The sequence below is a fragment of the Suricata suricatta genome, chromosome 9, assembly GCF_006229205.1.
Source record: "Suricata suricatta isolate VVHF042 chromosome 9, meerkat_22Aug2017_6uvM2_HiC, whole genome shotgun sequence".
NCBI lineage: Eukaryota > Metazoa > Chordata > Mammalia > Carnivora > Herpestidae > Suricata > Suricata suricatta.
Window position 1 is genome coordinate 96368027 of NC_043708.1, and position 15992 is coordinate 96384018.

At 41.0% G+C, this 15992-nt stretch overlaps 2 long non-coding RNA genes across 5 annotated transcripts in view; one reads left to right on the forward strand and one right to left on the reverse strand.

Annotated features, from left to right (window-relative positions):
* LOC115301776 overlaps positions 1-15992 on the reverse strand; it is a 99653-nt gene that overhangs the window by 58646 nt on the left and 25015 nt on the right. The window contains exon 4 of one of the 4 annotated variants that reach the window (XR_003913279.1): positions 11194-11425. The exons of the other annotated variants lie outside the window; for them this stretch is intronic. This is a non-coding gene — a long non-coding RNA (uncharacterized LOC115301776). Of the gene's footprint in view, positions 1-11193; positions 11426-15992 lie in introns of those variants that run through there. 4 annotated transcript variants of the gene reach the window in all.
* Positions 780-2778, forward strand: LOC115301777. Its single transcript, XR_003913281.1, has 3 exons — positions 780-981; positions 1974-2057; positions 2582-2778. It is a non-coding gene; the product is annotated as an uncharacterized LOC115301777 (long non-coding RNA).

The following is a 15992-nucleotide window of genomic DNA, read 5'->3' on the forward strand; positions in this document are numbered from 1 at the left end:
CAGAAGTCCCAGAGAAGGACTCCCTGACACAATAAAAAAAACAACAAAGTTCTATGTATGGAGAAGCCACTCTTCTGTGTTCTTGCTGCTAAGATAAAAAAGATGGTGGTGGCGACAGCCATCTTCACATCATGAGGATGGAAGCCACCCCAGATGGTGCTAAAGGTGGAGACGCAGCGAGAAAAAAGGATGGTCTTTGCAGGCATCTCTAAGATACCGTATTAGCTCTGGACTGCCTACATTCAAACTTCTGGTCATGGTAGAAAAATAAACATTTTTAAGCCAGTATTTTTCTTTTTTTGTTGTTATAAGCTCCTGAACCTAGCCCTACATAACATACTAGGACGTGGATTTTATTATTTTCTTTGTGTGGAAACGTCTCATAACTTAAATTATTTAAAAACTTTAAAATGATAACAGAAAATATAGGAAAATAGAAACCATTTTACCACATGAATGTAGCTTCTCTGCTTCATATAGACTAGCTGAAGGGAACAAATGGCTGTCCAATGTCATTCCTGCTATTTATAAAGAGTTGCCTTTGCAGAATCTTTTTCCATTTCCAAGTTTGTAAAAGAAATCACAGTGAAGTAGTGTTCAGTTTTGCTATGTCAAATAACTTCCTCTATGGTTCTGAACACTAGTGGAGATAAAGACTGTCTTCTTGTCTGCTTGACACTACAATCCCAGCTTGATGAGTAAGTCACTGACATCACTTAACTGTGATGTGCTCAGTGGCCTGTGACCCTCAATCATATTGTATCACAAGGGGAATCACATTTGGGTGGTTTGTTAGCAAACAGCAGAAGAAAACTGTAGTCTTGGCAGAAAGAGACTGTCTGAGAAAGAAGTTTCCACAACTCGAGCTGACCAAGGAAACCAAGTGAGGAAGAGGCAGAAATAGAGATATTTTCAAAGATGTTTGTGGCAGGACAACTCAGAGGCCTTATCATTTATCTCTTCTTTGTGACAATTTCAAAGGTGTGTGTGCTTGGGGAGGGGGGGAGGGAGAGAGAAGACAAGGAGAAATAGAGACAGGGAAAGAGAGTAACTAAGCATAGTCTTAGGCCTTCTTATCTGCTACAGAGATTTGGACTTGAAGACTCTCCTTTAGATTCTGAAAGGATGAGCGTGCCACTAGTGGACCATCTGCCTGCACATATTTAAGAAAGCTGCTGCTCTGAACGTTGTTTGGGCCACCGTAAGGAAGGGGTGTGGGTGCCAGGAGGCTAAAGCAGGGCTGACTACCTGCTGCCCAGGTACAAGTCCAGAAGAAAGGAGCATAATCCCAGAGACTCTTAACCACGGTCTCCCTATAGCATTGAACTACAACAAATGCTGCTAGTTGAGAATCCCATTTTTGCAGACACTGTTGAAAGTATATTTCTAAATGTTTCTGTCAAGTGAATATGAGTATTATGATCACCTAAAAAGGCTGCCGCTCAAAGCAAATGGACTTGCTAGACATTAAAATCAGAAAAGAGCAACTTTTAAACTCATTTTTAAAAAAGCTTTTAAACTATTGCTATGTAAGTAACCCACCATCTCAATGAATAGAGTGGTTAATATTCCAAAAACTTAAATATTATTTCAACATAGGAGGTTGTTACCTTATGGCATCATTTATTCAAATAAGTAAAATATTTTAAACAAGTATGTAGACAATGACCCCTTCCATACAATAAGCTAGGCTTACTTTTGTAAAAAGCTTTGAAAATCTTTGGAAGTTACTTTCTGAGAGTGTTAAATTTTTTTCTCATCATTTTGAAGTTTATTAACTAAATGGCAGTTTTGTTTTCTTTAGAACTTATCTTGACATTTCTATTTTCTTTTCATCTCCTTTTTTACTGTGCAGTTAAAACCACCGATGAGCAAAGCAGAGCATATTTAAATCTTAAGGTTGAAAAATCTGTTTTGCTTTGCAGTTCAGAATAATGCACGAACACACACACATTTATCTCCTTTTTCTCCAGAGACTATATGAAGATGAAATTAAAGGAATAGGAAGGGACAAAGTCAACAACAATGTAGACGACAAGAAGAGCCAGTGGGTGGAGGTGAGTTGTTAACACACATACGCAGCCTGCCAGCAGATAGACTTCCACTCAGGGAGCATAGTGGGTGAATATTCCGAAGGGTCCAGCTGCTGAAAACTAAGTCTCATGTAAGTTGCAACAAACATGATTTCAAATGCATTGCTCAGATCACAAGAAAGTGAAGGAAGTCTCTAAAAGCCAAAAGTCCAAAAGAAAAGAATAAAAGGGATAGAGGGAAAGGAGAGAAAAAGAGACAGAGAAGCAGACAAAGAAAAATGGTAAGTGAGCCAGACCCAAGGGAGGGAGTAGCGACCAGTATAATGTAAATTCATCCTTCATGCCCCGTGTATGCCTGTGAAACTACCAAGCTGTGGAACTTTGCATAATAAAAGGAATAGGACACACAGGAAATCTAGGATTGGGGAAAACACTCCAAAGCTGTACATAAAAATTCACAGAAATTGAATGATAAAAGTAAATAAATACATATATAAACACTACTGCCACTTTTGTTTTCTAATAAATAAATATTATCATAATCCTAGGCAAAACGTATCAGTTTGCTTGCTGTGGTGAAATGCAGCTTCCAAGTCATGGAGAAGAGGTAGAAGGAAGAACGTTCCTAGGCTGAAATGTTGCGACAGCAGAGATAGAGGGTTCATTGTCTGTTTTTCTTTCTTGTGCTCTGGCTTAAAATAGAAACCCTACCTTTGTTGTTTCCCAGTTTTCTTCTTTCATAAAGAAGCCCACACAGCTCAGTGCGGCCAGACACAGAGTGCCATCCTGCTGCTCTGAGCACTGTACCGTCAGCTCCAATCCTCACAAACGCGTCCCAGTCCCAATTAGCGCAGAGGATAACTGGGAGGTGTCTATCTCTCCTTTCCTTTATTTTTGTCACAGTGCTGTCTCTGATAGAATGCAATGTGGACTTCTTAACTTCTTGAATACCACATGTGCACGCATTTCTTTTAAAATTATAATTCCAAGCTTCCTCTCAGTACTTTAAGTCTGTTTTGTTGTTGTTGTTCACGACTTGGATTCATATAACCAGAATGTTTACTTGTGTTTGAAATGCTGTCTTAAATATTTATATTAAAAAGAATACACAAGCTTTGGAGAACAGTGCAATATATACTTGCAGATTATATTAATAAATCAAGAAAAGAGAAATTGAAGGGTCTGTGCGTGCATATTTGTGTGTGTGTGTACGTGCGTGTTGACTAGCCTCACATGAGACTCTATGTTCAGCAGGGTGGCTTTTTTTTTTGAATCTGATGTTTGGCTAAAGCACAAGCATAGTCAAAATTGAAAAATTGTGAAAAAGCTAACACAATTTCTAGCTTCGGTGATTTTATTCCTTGCTTATTTATCTTGAATATATATATGTACCCACTACAAACAAAACAAAAGAGACCTTAACGATGCAAAAGACAAGATTGCCCCAGAGGCAACTGTTGATAACACTTCTGCAATCTGAAGACTAACTCTTTGGCCCATAGCAAAGTGTATGAGCTTAATCTGAAAATCACCCATTAATATAGGACTCTTAAAGGGGGCTGAAGTATTCTTGGTAGCACCCCTAAGTCTTGGGTGCTACCAGGACCAGAAATAAATGCCCAGACTCTCTGGATGAAAGTAACCAAATTTAGGCTCTCAGGATTCCCACAAGCTAATCTTCTTCATGAACACAAAAGCATAAATTTCAAACAACCTACTAACAAATCAAATCCAGTGCTATATAAAGGAACTGTACATCACAATCCAGTAGGGGTATTCTAACAATTCAAGGGTAATTTAATATTTGTGAATCAGTTCATGTAACTCACCACATTAACAGCGAAAATGGTGGAGGATAGAACATACAGTCATCTCAATAGGTACAGTTAAACCTTCTGATAGTTTACTCTTAGCAAATTAGGAAGAGAAGTAAATTTCCTTATTCTGATAAAGATGTCCATACAGAAATCTACTGCAAATACTTTTATGATGAAATATTGAAGGCATTTCCCTAGAGATGAGAAATGAAACAAGGATGCTTTTTTTTTTTTTTTTTAACAAGGATGCCTTCTATATTCACTTTCATTCATCATTGTACTGGTTCTAGCCAATGCAATAAAACAAGAAAATAAATCACAAGAACTGGGAAGAAAGAAATAATACTGCTTTACTCACAAATGATATGGTTATGTAGATGAAAACCTAAAAACATCAAAAGGTAACTTTAGAACTAGCAAGGCCATTGGATCCATGGTTAACACAGATAAACACTGTTGTTTTTATACTTCAGAGTAAGCAAATAGAATATGAAAAATATTTTACATGTAGCTCCATTATAGTGGCATCAAAAAATTCAAACCACCAGGGAAATGCAAATTATTAAACTTCTTTGGACAACTGTTTGATGCTATCAGGTACACATATATATGTACATATATACACATATATACACTATAACTTAGTGCTTCAACTTCTAGGTATATATCCAACAGAAATATATGCATAAATTCATTTGAAAACCTGCATAATGTGTATTGCATTACTATTCTAAATATCCAAATATCAGATAAACCATAAGTGCCTATCAACCTCAGACTGGATAAAGTGTGGTGTTTTCATACAATAAAATACCATTATAGAAACAAGAAGGAATGAAATATTAGTACATGAACGACAGATGGAGATAAGTCTCACAAACATAATGTTGAACAAAAAAACCCAGACATAATAGAAGACAGATTGAATAGCCACATTTATATAAAATTAAAAAGCAGGCTGAATTTCTCTATAATGTTGGAAGTCAAGATCATGACTAATTTGGTAGAAAGTAGGAAGTGGGAGGGAGAATGAGGGATTCTCATATGCAATAAAGTTCTATTTCTAGATCTAGGTGCTATTTACAGAGGTATGTTCACCTACCAAACTTTACACTTATGATTTCTGCACTTTTTTAGTATAATTATGCTTTAATTAAACATTTCTTAAAAATGAAAGGAAAGAAAAGACAGAGCCTAAAGAAACTGGGTGGTGAAAGGGGCTGATACAGGTGTATAGAGGGGAGGGAGCAATAATGTTTTTATCTTAAGAAGTGGGGATTCAATGGGCTGACTGGGTAGCTCAGTCAGTTGAGTGTTGAACTCTTAATTTCAGCTCAAATCATGGTCCCAGGGTCATTGGATTGAGCCCCACATTGGAATGCCTGCTGAGTGTGGAGCCTGCTTGAGATTCTCTCTTTCCCTCTCTCTCTCCGTCTCTGCCCCTCTCCCTGCTCACATCTCTCTCTCAAAAATAAAAAGTAAATTTAAAAAGGTGGGGCATCAGTAGATATTATTACTCATGGAACAAGTAATTTAAGCTTAACTCTTGAGGTTGCAAAGGTGATAAACAGAAAAACAAGGTCTAGTGATAAAATTATAAAAAGTGTGTGATGGAAGGGGAGGAAGTAATGAACTAAACCCTAGTTTGTCAAGGCAGGAAATTGGTGGACAATGCCAAAACTAGATAAAGAAACTTTAATATTTTTTAAGGTTTTCTTTTTAATGCTTATTTTTGAGAGAGAGAGAGAGAGAGAGAGAGAGAGAGAGAGAGAGAAAGAAAAAGTACACATGGAGGAGGGGCAGAGAGAGAGGGAGACCCAGAATCTGAAGCAGGCTCCAGGCTCCGAGCTGTCAGCACAGAGCCCAAGGTGGGGCTCAAACTCACAAACTGTGATATCATGACCTGAGCCAGACACTTAACCAACTGAGCCACCCAGGCACCCCAGAAACTTCCATATTTTAAAACAGCAATCATTTGTTATATCTCATGATTCTGTGGATTGGCTGGGAAGCTCCTCCACTGATTTTTCTTGGGCTCACCATAGGCTATATTCTCCTCAAAATATGGCTGGGCTGGTCAGTGCAAGGTGGCCCTACCTGCACATCTGGCTGTTAATGCCAGCTGTCTACTGGGATGCATCAGTTCGTGTCTACATGACGTATCACTCTTCTGTAGGCTAAATCAACGTCCTTAAATGACAGTCTCAGGACGGCATTCCAAAAGGCCAAAACAAGAAGCTGAAAGGTCCACTGAGGCCTAGACTTAAATTTTGTAAAATGTCATTTCTGCCTTATGCTACTGGACAAAGGAAGTCCCAGGGCCAACCCAGATTCAAGGGGTGGGAAAACAGACTCTGCCTCTGGATGGAACGGGCTGCAAAGTCACCTTGCAAAGGGATGAACATAACAGGATAGGAGGAATTTGTGACCATTATTTGCAAACTGCTACCGTCTGCCCTCTGCCCACAACTATTTACATGACCCTCATGTGCAGAAGAAATGAAAACAAAACATCAAAATTGATTGTCTCTGGGAAGGAGAACAGGGGGTAAGGAAGAGTGTGGACAAAGGTTTTTTTCATTCTAGGCCCTCCCATACTATTCTTTTTAAACACATGCATGTTCTATAAAAATAAACGTTTCTAATGTTCCAGAAGGTTAGGTGCATATAAATCCCTTGCTTTGAACAAAAAAACTGGAAGGATACCTCCTCCTACCCTCATCAAATGATTAACAATATTGACTGAATAGGTTTTCTAAGAACTGCAAGGCTCTTAAACTACTCAGATCCAACCTTGTTCAGTTTTGTTCTGCCTCCTAAGAATTCAATTAAAAAATGTGATTGTGTATATGAAAAATGCTTCCTAAGTTGTAAATGTTTTATAACTCACTATACATTATCCATTGCAACTGTTCCTATGTTGTGCCGAGCACTGTATTAAGCTGTGTGGAGGCCACAAAGGACCAGAAAATAAGGTTCCTGCCAGCAAGAAATTAACAGTCCAGGTGAGGAGACAAGATGACACTCACAAACCAATTATAGTACATTACGCTAGACTGTAGGGGCCCGTGCAGACAGGGACAATTACTCTTTGCTCATTGCAGCCTCAAGACCCCACATATAATAAGACCTTGATAAATATGCGTTAATGGAGGGATTGATCAATTCCCTGGCAGCCCATAATTCAGAGCCTGGTCACAGTACTGACTGTGAGTATTGGAGGCGTCTGAGTAGCAGCGATCAGAGGGGCTGGTTGTACTCAGCCAAGGCAGCCAGGCTGGGCTTTATTTCCAAGCAGGATATGACAAAAAGGAAAGACTCAGAGATGGGAAGGAGGTCAAACCAGGGAAGTGATAAGAGGGCTATCATCTCCTAGAGCACCCACCTTCTGCCCTTGAGGCCTCTGGGCAGACAGGATGCAGGGCTGGGGAGGAGAGGACAGGATGGGCCGGCAGGGGATAGGAAGCACCTGGAGCACCTATAAGGGAGGGAGCAAACCCCACCGCCCAGCAGACCACAAGAGAGCCCCGATCACAGGCACTGCGGGCCTTCCCCACAGAAGAATCCTGCCTCTTCTTCCATACTGAAATTGGCAGGGGGAACAAAGGTGAATTGGACATTCTCCCGCTCATCAGGATATTAATGCCTCTTACAGGGGATCACACACCAGTGCCATAAATAACCAAAGGCCCTGAAGCATACTGGGATGATTCGAAGCCAGGACCCTGGTTCAGGCACACGAGGTTCCTATCCTGATTCCAGGTCCATAGCTCAAGACTTTTAGGCAAGTTAACCTTTGTGCACCTCAGTTTTGTGACCTGGGGCCTGTCCCTGCCTTGCAGATTATGAGGATGAAATAAGGTCCCCCATGCAAAGCTCTTAAAGGACTGCATGAGCCTTAGTACTGTTAGAGAGAGTCACAGCTGTGGGAACGGCGAGGCTCAGTGGAGGTCCCGGGGACTTGAAAATGAGACGAATTTAGGCCTGCAGAGATGGGCAAGCCAGCGCCTCCCAGGTGAGGGCAAGAATCAAGCCCCAATACAGGAAACCAGGGTGTGGGGGAGGCCATGACTTTCCCTCTGACTAGCTGTAGGGGGACCAAGGGGGCTACCTCTGGAAGGGCACATGGGGTATCCTGGGGATACTGGTGTGTCCAGAGCAAGAAACCAGATCTCGTTCTGGCGTCAACTGGGAGCTGGGGCCAGGAAGGGTTTGAACAGGGTGACCAGGTAAGCAGTGGGAAGTGGTACAGGAGGCTGACAAGGTAGACTAGTGCAGGGAGCATACGGAGCCCAAGCACAGCTCCCAGAGAGGGGTGGGAATGTGGGTGCCTTCCAAATTGATCAACTCTGACACATTCTGGGAAAGACCTAGGGTGGAAACATAATTCTAATTCTTAGGACTTTATCTCTTTCACAACTAGCTTCAAAGGGGAGAAGGCTGGGTGACAAGGGAGGAGATAAAGGGCCATGTTAATGATTGGAGAGGCCATATGGTTCAGAAAAACATCGATACACCTCGTCTAATCATTCACAGAGAAAGCGGCTGCAAGAGAGGCGTGGAAGATGAACAGCTCTGCAACCTGACCAGCGAGCTGTAGTCCAGATGTGGTTTGGCCTTGGGCGGCATGAAAAATGGATTGCTTCTTCAATCTTCCTGAAATCTCTTTCCACTCCCATTGCCCTATTAGCACTGCCTTTTCTCTCAACTGCCGAGACCCCATGGCCAAATCCAAATACGCTATGTTTCCATGTAAGGGTGCTGTGTAGACATATGAATTCCCATAGTGCTACTCCCCACCTATGGCACTTCAGGCAGGTGACTTATCTTGGTCCCTTGAGGCCTCTGCAGAATATTGAGATACAGATGAATCCTTCAGCAGTGGGCTGAGCTACTTGGAGCCTCAGTCTCAGAAATCTGTGGAAACTCTGACCTCAAATGACTGCTGAGTGTACCTTGAGAGAGTTCATGTGCTTCCCTTTCAAGTTGACCCTAAATCCACAGATGCTGTTTGCTCTTAAAACGAAGATATGTCCCAATCTGTGAGAACATCTGAATCTGCGATAAACTTAGAGTCAGCTGCTAGGGTACATGTTCCAGAGACTTGTAGGTGTTCTCAGCCCAAATTGGTTTTTTTATTTTTCTGAAGAAATTACTTGAAGTGTTGACACTGGTGAAGCATTTCCTGAATGCAACCTGATTCAGTACATCTTCCTGATGAGAAATGTCAGGAAGACCAAAGGCTATGCAAGAAGGCAGTAATCCAAATACAAAACAAAGTAAAATGTGATATGATTTTAAGCAACATCAGATTGAAAGAAAAGGAAAACCATTTGACCTTGACTTCATTGTGCCTCTTTCCCCTGTGAGTAGCCCACAGGTCCTGATATTGAATCTGTAGAGAGCACCATGTGATCCCAACATATCGCCCCTCCCTGTGGTGGGCACTAATGAACTGACCGTAATAACACAAGTGCGTTTTTTATGGGTTATAACTTTTTAAATCAACCATAGAGAAAGCCTTTATTACAAATGCAGAACTGAATGGAGAGCTTATGAATGTTGACAACATTAAAAATGAAGGTATAACTGAAAAAGGGGCTTCAGATTAATTCAGGGGGTTGGCTTGCATCCTCCGGAAAAGTGAAATTACTGAGGAGGAATCCAAAGCAATCACATCAGCATGAAATGCCGAAATCCTACATTTGGTAAATTTGGCAGACTTGTCATTCACCAAATTGCATTTTAGAGAATTGGGTTGCTTCTTACAGAAGGTAAGAGATGAAAGAGGAAGAGTGACCTTGCCTTTAAGAGAGGGAAGTAAATTACTGACTGAAGGTGAATAGAATAAGAAATAGAGGTTTGAGCATAGCATTTAAAGTTAAAAATATCAGCAATTGAGGAATTTTTAGGAAATAATAATTATCAAACCTTAGGAAAAGAAGAGGAAGTACGGAGCCATGTGACCTAAATCCTCACCATATTTTCATAACAAGGAGTCAAAAGACTGTTCTAAAGCTGAGGAAATTAAGTAATACTGATATAAGTTTATTGTTTGGGGGCACCTTGATTTTGGCTCAGGTCAAGATCTCACGGTTTGTGGGATGGAGCCCCATGCACTGAGAGTTCAGAGCCTGCTTGGGATTCTCTCTCTTCCTCTCTCTCTCTGCCTCTCCTGTACTTGTGGTCTCTCTCAAAATAAATAAATAAACTTAAAAAAATAAGCTTATTGTTTGGATTATGGAATAAACCACAGAAGAATCAAAAAGAGAAACAAGAGAGAACAGGACTCGGGTTTAGGGCACGTAAGTCAGGAGAGCGTTGCTTTGCATTGTAAGCTTCCATTTCCTATTTTGTTTTTTACCAGGTACATCAATGTGTCAATAATATGTTTAGGGTGTGTGCGTTTGTGTGTGTCCATCCCTTATAGGCAAGGACCATGCCACAGCCACCCTTGTTTTTCCTAGGTCTACCCTTGTAGTTGGCACAATAGCAATAAATTAACAACAATAATAGGAAAAACCATCTGTTTGTTAAGTGCCTACCATGCCCCAGAGGCTGAGCCAAGAGCTTTACAAACATATTGTTATTCCTTATGCAGCCCTGCAAGATAAACATTCTGTTCCTCCAATGAGGAAGTGGATGTAAAGGAGTTCCAAAAGAAAAAAGAAAAAAAAAAAAAAAAGAAACAGAATTGTCCAAGGACACACAACTGGTTAATGGCAGGATTTAAACCCAGGTACTGAAATCCAGCAGGATTTAAATCTAAGTCAGACTATTTCTAAACCTGGTGATTTTGTTTGTTTGTTCAAAAGTCTTAAAAAAAACTAAACCAGCATTTGAGTGAATGATTGTGAATAAATGATGGTGAATAAGTCAATGCATACAAAACTTAAAACGATGTCAGTTATGTAGTTCCCTGCCCCAAGAATATTCTATCAAGTATCGCTAGTCAGGTCCAAAAGCTTTAGACTCATAAACTTACTATGCCTGAAATAACTGCAAAAGAGTACTGTAAAGTCATAAATAAGGCCTGGTAGAAGCCAGAAGGAAAATTTAGATTCTTTAAAGTAAGTGGTGAGATTTTTGTCCAGTAATGGAACAAATTGAAGCAATCCAGGCTGAAAGAACACTGGGTAGTAAATATATATTGAATCAACCTCAACACTTTCAGCTTTCTGGACTAAAATATTATTTTCATGCAGATTTAAATGGCTTAGGCCTTATGGCTTACTGCAAAATTAGCTTAAGTGGCCGTGTCTTTGAGCCCAAGGAAGGTCATATGGAAGCAAGAGCGTGCTCTAACTTAGGAGAAAGAGACAGAATGTCCTCATATGGGTATCTACAAATTATATTCTGATAAACTGGATTAAGATACACATTACAGCACATGCACAAAAACAGGAAACATAAAAGGATGAACTGAATACTGTGTATAAACAGAAGTTCTACTTTCTCTTCTTACTCCCCAGCAGGTCGTCTTTGTACCTCCCCAGCCACGGCCCACTCAAAATAATACTGTTCTATGAGGTGGATTATCACATACTGAGCAAGCAGTGATGGAGAATAAATGGTCTGTAGGAGAAAATAGAAGTATTATAATTAGAGCCAACATTTATCAAGAACTTACCCTGCACTAGGCACGTTGTAAGCAGTTTGTATTAACTCATGGAATCCTTGGAACAAGCCTATGAGCAGGTTAAATGGTTTATCTCCATTTCACAAGAGATGAGACTGAAGTACCAAAGATTAATTAATTTACCTGAGGTCACACATCTAGTGAATGTTGGAGCTGAATGGCCTTTTTAAAATAAAACATTTAATGCTGGAATCATGTTTGATTTACAGAAAAATTGCGAAGATAGCACAGAGAACTCCCATATGTGTGTCACACAGCCTCCCCACTGTTAACATCTCATCTCACCATGGTCTATTGGCACAACTAAGAAACCAACATTGGTATATTACTATTAACCAAACTCCAGATTTATTTGGATTTCACCAGTGTTCTCATTAATGTCCTCTTTCTGTTCCGGGATCAAATACAGGGTATCTCATTGTATCTAACTGTTCTGTCTCCGTAGTCTCCTCTGGCCTCTGATAGTTTCTTAGTCTTTCTTTGTTGTCATTGTTGTTGTTGTTTTTAATGACATTAACATCTGTGAGAATACCAGACAGGTATTTTGTAGAATGCCTCTCAATTTGTGTTTCCATAATGTTTTTCTTATGATTGGCGAGGAGTTACAAGTGTTTGGAAAGAAGACCACAAAGATTAAGTGTCCTCATTACTCTGTGTCAGGGGACGCAGGATATCAAGATGACATCACCATTGATGCTGCCCTTCATCACTTGAGGAAGGTGGTGTTTGCCAGGTTTCTCCACTGTATAAAGTTATCATTTTTCCCATTCTATACTCTGTACTTTGGAAGCAAATCAATAAGCCTAGCCCACCTGGGGAGTGGAGAAGGTTAAGTTCCACATTCTAGAGTGAGGAGTATCTACATCTACATATATTATTTGGAATTCTTCTGTAAAGAAATTTTGTCTCTTCTCCCTTATTTATTTAATCATTTATTAATAATATAGACTCCTATATCTCTATATTATAGTTGGGGTTATACTGCAGTACTATGTTTATTTTGTTGTTTAAATTGTTTCAGTGTTGGCCATCAGGTACTCTTTCTTTCAGATTGACTCCTGTGTCTCTTTGACATTCCCCCCCCCCCCATCAATGTGGTTGGGTTTATTATTTGTTTTGCTCTAGCTCTTTCTTATTCTCTGGCGCTTCAAACTCATCTTATATATTTCTTGCCCTAATCCTAGAATTAGTTATTTCTCTGAGGAGCTGTGGTTTCTTTCACTGGAAAATAGTATTAGAAATCAAGATCTGGGTGCTAGGTGTGCTCATTGCTACCAGGGTGTCATTGTTTCTAGGTCCTCTCAGTGAACAGAGTAAGGAAAAGCATGTATATAAACTAACTCATGTCTACACACATCTCGACAATTGTTCCTGTGTCTATCTGTCTGTCTGTCTATCTAAACATGGTTCCTATTGATGGCTATCAAATCTAATCCAGTAACACAGAGTTTGTTTTATCTTTTTTCCTGCTTACCTGTAACTTCCCTCCCTGACAATGAGAAACCAGGCTCCCACCATCTGCCATCCATTACTTATTTGTTCAACCCTGGTCTACAAATAAAGCAGTTTCAGAATTGTTAGCCTGTACCCTGTGAGAAACAACTTTACTAAGTGGAGTACAGTGTTTTTGTGCACTTTCTTTGCCTTGAGCCTCACAGTTTCTAGTTAAAATAACTTTTTCCAGAATTACTTAGTTCATAGTACAGCTTCTTCTGTCCCCACTCACTTAAATGCTATTATATCATCATTTTGCATCAGTCAGGGTTTTGTTGGAGAAATAGAGTCACAGTAGGATAAGGAGACGGCCACACATATGGTGCTCCTTTGCTTGTAGGTGACTATCTTCTCCCTAAGTCTGCACATCATCATCCCTCTATATGTGTCCATGTGTCTAAATTTCCCTTTTTATAAAGACACAGTCATATTGGATTAGGACCTACCCTAGAGACCTCATCTTAACTTGATCATTGGCAAAGATCCAATTTCCAAGAAAGATCACCTTAACAGGTACAGGTGGCGACTCCAACGTCTTTTGGAGGGGCACAATTCAACCCGTAACTCTAGGCATATCTGAAATCCATAGGGCAGACCATCAGGAAGGACAGGCTGGAAACTGAGGCAAAGCCTGAGCTGCTATCCACACGCAGAATTTCTTCTATTCCAGGGAAGCGTCACCTCAGCTCTGAGATCCTTCAGCTGATTGAATCAGGCTTATCCAGATTATCTAGGATAATTTCCTCATTTAAAGTAAACTTATTGTGGACTTTAATCACATCTACAGAATACCTCTACAACTACATCCAGCTTAGGTGTTTGATGGGCTCTAGCCTAGCAGAACTGACCATCCCACATTGTGATGTGTTTCTATTCATTTGCCATAGTCTGCATTCCACAAGATGCTTTCTGAGGAGAGAATATCCAAACCAAACCCAGAAACAGCTGCAACTATGAGAAGTGGGACTGCAGTTTATACCTCTCACTACTTTATACATGTTTGAACAGAAAGGGACCATAAAAAAAATTTTTTTTAATGTTTTTGTTTTAGAGAAAGAGAGAGAGAGTAGGGAAGAGGGGCAGAGGGAGTGAGAAAGAATCCCAAGCAGGCTCCACACCCAGCTCAGAGCCGGGCATGGGGCTCAATCCAGTGACTCTGGGATCATGACCTGAATAGAATTCAAGAGTCAGACACTCAACCAACTGAGACACCCAGGCGTCCCGAGAGGTTTTTTTTTTTTTTTTTTTTTTTTTTTTTTTTAAGAAAGGGTTACAAGATCCTCTCCTTAAAATAGCAACCAAGACAGGAGGAGAGAGTCTGGGCAGCAGCAGGAATCTCCAAACGCACACCTGCCCACCTGCAGCCCTCACCTACTCACGTGCAGCTCTGATGTGCAGGTCGGAGGCTGGCATCAAGAGGCAGAGAACATTTTCAGGAGAGAAAGAGCAATTTCACAACCCTAGATATCTGTCCAGTCTACTCTGAGCTGTCCACACAACCTACCCCATCCCCCCAACAGATGAGACCTAATGCCTTACCCCCTGCACGAGTTCCAGGGTCACTGCTCAAAGAGCACTGTGAACAATAGTGACCCAGATGGATCCCAGGCACCCGTGGACATCTTTGGGAAGTACTCTTGCTTTCTAGCCAGAATCTCAGACCTGTCTGAGAAGGGCAAATTAAACTTTCCCCTCCCCTGTTGAAGGAGGTAGCCCAGAGTCAAGGGTGTTGCAATGTGAGGCTAATTACTGTAGCCTTTTAATATTCTCTTCTCTGAGTCCCTCCCGGGAAGGATAAAATGAAACTCTGCATAATAATAGGTGAAATGAACGGTGGACTGGGAACCTTCAGTAGCTGTGTGACCTTGGACAAAGCAGTTGACCCAGACCGGCAATCTCATTAACACAAAGGGAAAGAGAGTGAGAGAAAAGGCCCCTTTCTTCTCCTTGCCAGGAGCGAGGAGGATCAGGGTGGAGCCAGGGCATGTCAGAGAGAACACTCCTCTGTAAACTAGACCCAGGAAGGCAGTGCTGCCTTGTGGGAGACACGGTGCCAGGTCCCTCAGCCTGGGGTCCTCTGTTACACAGCCCCCCAATTTTTGTTCAGCTGACAGTCTCAGTTTTATTTGTCCAACAGCTTTTGTTTTGTTTTGTTTTCATCGCACACTGTATCATACACACGGAAAGATATAAAAAGATTCTGTACAGTTTGGAAACTAATAATAACATAACATCAGCATATTTGCCATTGAGGAAGAGAAATAGAATCTTAGCAAACCTGAAAATCCCCGAAAATTTCCTCCTTTCTCCCACCCCAGCCAGCTAACCTTACTGGCCTGATTTTTGTGCTAACCGCCTCCTCCTGCCTTATCACCTAGGAATATAACCTCTAAAAATTAACTTTGTTTTTACATTTATATCAAGAGAACCATATTGTTATGAGTTTAGTTGTGGTTTGCTCCTTGTGCTGTTATGCCCAGATTTTAATATCGCCCCCAAAAAACCAGAGACCGCCAGGGAGGCCGAAGCACGCATGCAAAAGCAAAGGGCTTTATTACGGGCTTAGGCTCGCCGGGGCCTAAACTCGGGCTCACAGACCTTACAGGCGTGGTGGATCCGTGCTGAGAGCCCCGAACAAAGGCGGGGCAGGGCTTTTATGAGTTTGGGAAGGGGGAGTTACAGGAAATTGTGACATAGGTACAGTGATCCAATTATTATTACACAATATTATTGACAGCAGGTTTATCCAATTACAACATTTAGAGTGTTAACCAATCACAGAGTAGGCCCAGGACCCTCACATAGAGTGTAGCTAGCCTTAGCAATAACTGATTACCTATAGCTTCTATTTCTAGGCCTGCCCTTAGGAATGTTAAGAGTCTTACAAGGGTGGTCTCTCTTGCCTCAGGCAATGTGTAACCGCCTAATAGTTCTGGAGACTGACCTTTAGACCTAGTTTAGAGGGGAAACTTAAAGCCTGTCATGGCGTCTGCTAGGTTCAGACTCGTG